Source organism: Sciurus carolinensis, chromosome 7 (genome assembly GCF_902686445.1).
Source record: "Sciurus carolinensis chromosome 7, mSciCar1.2, whole genome shotgun sequence".
Taxonomy (NCBI): Eukaryota; Metazoa; Chordata; class Mammalia; order Rodentia; family Sciuridae; genus Sciurus; species Sciurus carolinensis.
This window is the reverse complement of record NC_062219.1, coordinates 79,934,800-79,940,967: the sequence shown is the minus strand read 5'-3', so window position 1 is coordinate 79,940,967 and position 6,168 is coordinate 79,934,800. Positions and strand designations below refer to the sequence as shown.

At 37.8% G+C, this 6,168-nt stretch overlaps 1 pseudogene; it reads right to left on the bottom strand.

Annotated features, from left to right (window-relative positions):
- Nucleotides 1-4,533: 4,533 nt before the first annotated feature.
- LOC124989673 (cyclin-dependent kinase 4-like) lies at nucleotides 4,534-5,431 on the bottom strand (annotated as a pseudogene).
- Nucleotides 5,432-6,168: the final 737 nt, after the last annotated feature.

Below are 6,168 nucleotides of genomic sequence, written 5' to 3'. Positions count from 1 at the left end.
CGGTCTCAGTTATAATGAAACTGGCTCTCTTTCTCTCTCCCTTTCCAGTGTTACTTGTACTGGAGATCTATAGATTGTAGTTCAGAATTGCCCAGAAGACCTTTGGAAAACACTGGTTCCTGAATCACACCCCAGAACTGATACAGCAGCTCTGGAAAGGGACATAGGAATGTGCACTTTTTTTTTTTTTTTTTTTTTTTTTTTTTTGGTGCTGGGGATTAGAACCCAGGGTCTTGTGCTTGCAAGGCAAGCACTCTACCAACTGAGCTATATCACCATCCCAAAATGTGCACTTTAAAGCCATCCTCCCTTCATAATGCACCTTTGAGTTCAAAACTATTTGAAACACTTTTCATTGGTCTTTTAATGGAGTTCAGAGACTCAGATCTTCTTTTTCTTTTTTAATTGAACAATGTCACTTATATGAGATAGTCACACACAGACTCTTGGTTTTTGTCACAAGGTGGGATGAGGTAGTAGATGACCAGACAGAATTAATAAACCCATAAGACCTCCCACTGTGGAAATGTATAAAATCCACACACAAGTGTATTGCTGATCACTAAGATCACATTAAGAAAAAAAAAAAATCAGGAAGAAACCAGAGAATTCTACAAGAAAACCTAGTAAGTCTTTTGTAAAAAGGGCTAAAACTTAAGTACTAAATCCCAAATTAATTGTAGGTATTCTTTCCTTCCTTCTTTCTTTCTTCTTTCATTTTTTATTTTTCTTTCTTTAAAACTTTTTTCACACAAAAGATTTTGTTTCGGCTGAAACTAATTGCCTGCAGGGTTTGATTACTAGATACTTTTCTAGCTTGCCTCTGCAAATGGTTTCCACAGACATTAAAACCAGCATATAACTGCTTTACAGTGAATATCATTTTTGAAAATCTTAGACCTCTATATGATGCCTTTGCATTTTTCTAGCACAACTGTTGATTCTGTCTTGGGTACACACAATCTAAAGGAATAAAGACTTAGTACATAATTCAGTTGACCCAAGCAAAGGTTAAAAAATTCTAAACATTATTTTAAATAAATGATGAGTACTTTATAGCATGCTCAAAATTAATAAAACTAAGTTTACTTTAAAGCTATAAGAGTGCCATCTGATATGTTCTTCATCAAATTAATATTTCCTTTTTGCAGGGTTCACATAGAAAAATATCTCACTTTTTCACAAAGAAGTATATGAAAACAAATGACACTAGTTTGTGGCTACAAACTTGCCAAAGTTTGAAAATGTGCAAAAAATAAAGAGGTGGCAGTTAATGTTTTTAAATCCCTATTTAGACTCATGAAAAATATGGCAGGATAATCACAAATATCCAGCTTCCTTTGGCTATAATGAACTAAAATAACCAAAATGGTAAAAACATAATACTAATTATAATTTTTACAAACACTAGTGAAGTGAAAACTAGGGACGTTCAGACCCATGGGGCACAAAATTCAAGAAATATTTACTTTATATAGTACAAGTGGAACCCAACAAGCAAGGAAGAAATTTCCGTTCTTATGAAAGCAAAATAACTTAACAAGAAAACAGAAAAGAGGATAGGAGAAGCTCAATTACACTTTTCACTTTTATGACAGAAAGGTTGGAGAGCCCTAAGAGAGAGAAAAATTCCTAGCACTTGTATAAATCTGAATCAGCTGAGTAAGGAAGACCCCAAGCAAGTTCAGCTATACCTAGAGGAAAGCCAGCTCCCTGCTGGTTTGGTTAATGGATTTTATGGTTGAATGAAGCCATTTCCTAAAACAGAAAGAGCTAAAACATATAATCAGAGAAAGTTTAGAAAATAACAATAATGAAAAATGTTTTGCTTCAAAATGTTGAAATGCAGCCAATATTACTCTCTCAAATGAATTGGTAACTTTCACTACCTCCATGGTTAAACAGGATGGAATAAAAATAAATTAAATGTCTAGTTTAATAAATTAGGATTAGAACAAGAAAAATAAACCCAGGATAAGCAAGATAAATAAATAAAATAGAGGTTTATATTTGAGCTTTCACTCTTTGGATTCTTTGTATGTGTAAATTAATTTAATCCTCTATACCACCCAATGTTTAAGTACTATTAATAGCACTAGTTTAAAGATGAGGAAACTGAGATACAAGGACATTACATAAAAGTAAAATAACTGATTACTAAAAGCAATACTTTAATTAGCAAAAATAAACACAGAAAAACAAATTTTACATGCCCATTGTTAGGGCTAAAAAAGGCTACAGGATCACTGATATAAGAATACTCACAAAGTTTAAAAGCATAGTATGTTTAGCTCTCTTACTATTGAAAATATCAAAGAAATTAGTATAATGTCTGAATATCAAAGAGTTGAAAATACTGTCAATTAATTCCTCAAAATAAAGGAATAGGTCTAGATAGGCTTTAGAATGAGAGAATGAAGAACAAATTCATACATATTAAAATTTTAACGAACCTTTTATAAGTAGCTTCATTTCTCTCCTCTGTTGCCCCCTCAATCCTCTTTTAATATTAACAAACAAGTCACTTTCAGGCTATAACTGTTTCATGTCCAAATCTAGATATATGTTGTTACTCTTTACCCAGGGACTAAATTAAATGATAATAAAGAAATTGCAGAAATAGCTAAACTATACACCAAATAGTGGGGAGGCTAAAGGTAAATGTCACTACTTTTCTAGAATGTCTTTGCAAAATGGAAAGTAAATTGAGTGTCGACCAGTGAGACAAAGCTTATTAAACTGAGCTGAGGTAATAAGCACAGGAGAGAGGGCTGCCCTGCCTGGAAGAGGGTATGGCATCACGGTGAGCAGGGCTGGCAGAGGACTGCAGGCAAAAATGCAGCTATTTATGGTGACTTAGTGAAAAATTCAGGACATGTACCCACCCACCCTTCCTCCATTCCCATTACCTCTACGCACAGAAGACCAGGAGACAGGAATTAAGCTGAAACTAAATTTTCTGAAAGAAAGAATGAGTGGGGGAGAGAAAAAAAAGTGTGTGTATATGTGTGTGTGTGTGTGTGTGTGTTGTCTGGGGATAATAGGACAGGATAGATGTTCCCACCCTAAAGTCCCCTTTGTTCTAGCACTTGGGGATCATCCAGTTTAATGGAGCAAGCCTGCCTGCCCACGCTGAAGCAGTTAGTGTCAGTTGACAACCCACCCAGGTACACTAGGCTCCCAGGTAGTCTGTCTATGACTTTACTCCTAAAACAAGAATAGAAAATTTATAAACATCAGATATTTGAAGAAAGTCACCAGCATGAAAGAGAAAAGTGAGATACACTAACTGAAAAATTATAGCAGAGGAAAGAATAGGAATGGGAAATGAATAAACCATAAACGATTCTCAAGATCATGTTCTCCCCAGCTACCCTACACTGAGTGGGGAAAATGCTATTGATGTACAAAATTAGAATATGGACAGTAGATTTGACAAAACTATTTTATCAATTATAAATTTACTGAAGTTGACAACTATACAGTGATTATGTAAGAGAATATCCCCATTCTTACATATATGCTGAAGGACATAGATGTGAAGTAGTTTGGGGTAAGGAGCGATGATATTTGTAACTTGCTCTCCAATGTCATGTAAGGGTGTGTGTGGGCGTGTGTGTGTGTGTGTGTGTGTGTGTGTGAATACATGTACATATATATGCACGTAGTTGTGTATACATGTATGTGTAACAAAGTCAAGAAGTAATGTTAACCATAGGTGATTTAGAGAACAGGGTCTATGAATATCCTTTGTATTTTTCTTATCTTTGCAACTTTTCTGTAACTTTGAATTTTTTATTACAAAGTTAAATTTTAAAGTTTAAAAAATTTTTTTCCCTATGGAGGTTTTATAAAAAGGAATTAGAGTAAGCACTCCCCTAACTTAAGCAAGCTAAGAAAAATGAAGACCTGGGATGCAAGACATTGGGGATGTATCACAGGAGAGAAGCAAAAGAAATGCCCAGATGTAGAGGGAGAAGGGTACAAATTGGATAGGTCAGACGCCTCAGGAAAAGAATTCCCTTAAAAAGTAGAAACTCAGAGAATGCTTCATACATCTGAATCTAGTCAAAGAAAATTTATAAAACACATGGATAATTGTGTTTTTAATTAGTAAGGATAAAGAAAGCTAAGTAAATGAAAAACCCTAACCTTATTAATATCCACACAACTAAAAAGTGCTTTGGAAAGGATAAGTAATCTTTTTTTAACATTAAAGAAAGACCATATTTCTTTGTCTTGTTTTGTTTTCCTATATATAAAAGGACCCCAATATCAAGGTAGGGAGGGGGAGAAGAGATAGACCCCTTACTGTATAGAAATGGGAGGGGGGAGGAGGATAAGTCTCAAAGGGAGGGGTAGGTGGAAAATGTCATTAAGGCAGCAAAATATTCTCTGTAAAAAGTTGGGGGAGCCTTCACGGCCTCAGAGAGAAAGGCAGAGGTCGCCTTCTCAATGGGGTTCTCTCCTTTCGAGTGTCCAGAAGGAGGATAATGGCAGCATCTCTTCCTTCTGCAGCAACCACTCCAGTGCTCACTCCGGATCCTCTTCCTTATGTAGATAAGAGTGCTGCAGGGCTCAGAAGGCAGAGATTTGCTTGTGTGGGTTAAAAGTCAGCATTTCCAGGAGCAGCTGAGTTCCAGACTCCTCCATCTCAGGCACCACTGACTGCACCGGGTGAGGTCCTGTGGGGGAAAGTCTCCTTGGGGTAGAGATACATCTTGGGGCCAGTCATCCTCTGGAGGCAGCCCTATCAGGTCAAAGATTTTGCCCAACTGGTCAGCTTCAGAGTTTCCATAGAAGAGAGGTTTCCGAAGAAACATCTCTGCAAAGATACAGCCAACGCTCCACATGTCCACAGGGGTTGCATATGTAGACTGCAGAAGAACTTCAGGAGCCCCGTATCAGAGTGTAACAACCACAGGTGTAAGGGCCATCTGGTAGCTGTATATTTTGGCCAGGTCAAAGTCTGCCAGCTTGACTGTCCTACCACTTGTCACCAGAATATTTTCTGGCTTCAGGTCCTGATGAACAATGCAATTGACATGAAGAAAATCCAGGCCTCTTAGAAACTGGCACATCAGATCCTTGATGGTCTCAGTTGGCAAGCCAGGTGGTGGTGCCTTGTCCAGATAAGTCCTTAGATCTTGGTCAACATGCTCAAACACTAGGGTCACCTTGATTTCCCGGTCAGTCGGGGAAGTGGCACAAACATCCATCAGCCGGACAACATTGGGATGTTCAAAAGCCTCCAGGCGCCTCAGTAAGGCCACCTCACAAACTGTGCTGATGGGAAGGCCCCTCTTCCATTAGGTACTCTCACACTCTTGAGGGCCACAAAGTGGCCACTATGGGAATCATGGGCTTTATACACCGCCCCATAGGTACCAACACCAATTTCAGCCACTGGTTCATATCGTGAGGTAGCCATTCTCAGATCAGGGGAGACCTTCACACCAGGCCAAGAGCTGAGGGGACAGGCCCATTATTGGGACCCTGGAGTCGGTTCCTTTGGCACCATACACTTGAGCATGGTCAGGGCCAAGTAATCTTAATTTTATATATGGTTCTGCTGAGAAAAGTGTTTATATAGCAAAACAGAGTAAATGAATATTAATCTGACAATTCTAGAAAGCCAGAGGGTACATATTATAAAGGGGGATGGGAAAAATTTCAATGACCTTTAACTTTTCTGGAAAATACAAATGGAAAAAAAATCATGCAACAGCAAGGCAAGGATGTTATTTAGAGATTTTTGACAGAAATAACAAAAGAGTCAGAATAGTGAATCAAAAAGTAGTAGCTTCCAAAATATCAAAATGAGGAAGGAGAGAGCAGTGAACTGCTAGCTTATATAAAGAACATCTTAAAACCAATTGACTCTAAATCATGAGTATAACTTGAAAAAAAAATAAAATAAAATTTGAGCTTTCAAGGTGGTGGGCTAGAGGAGTTCACTCTTCTGGCTGCTCCATGGCATGAATCCAAGAAAGCAGAAAGGCAGTTTCTTGGCAAGGTGGGTGAACCAAAAAAGGAGGAGGGGACTTTACAGGAATTTGAAATTGGAAAAAAATTCAAAACAGTTCGGTGACTCAGGAGCTTGGATATCTTAATAATGAAGAAATCCCCAGTGATTTGGGGCCAGAAGCACACAGCCAGAACAGCCCC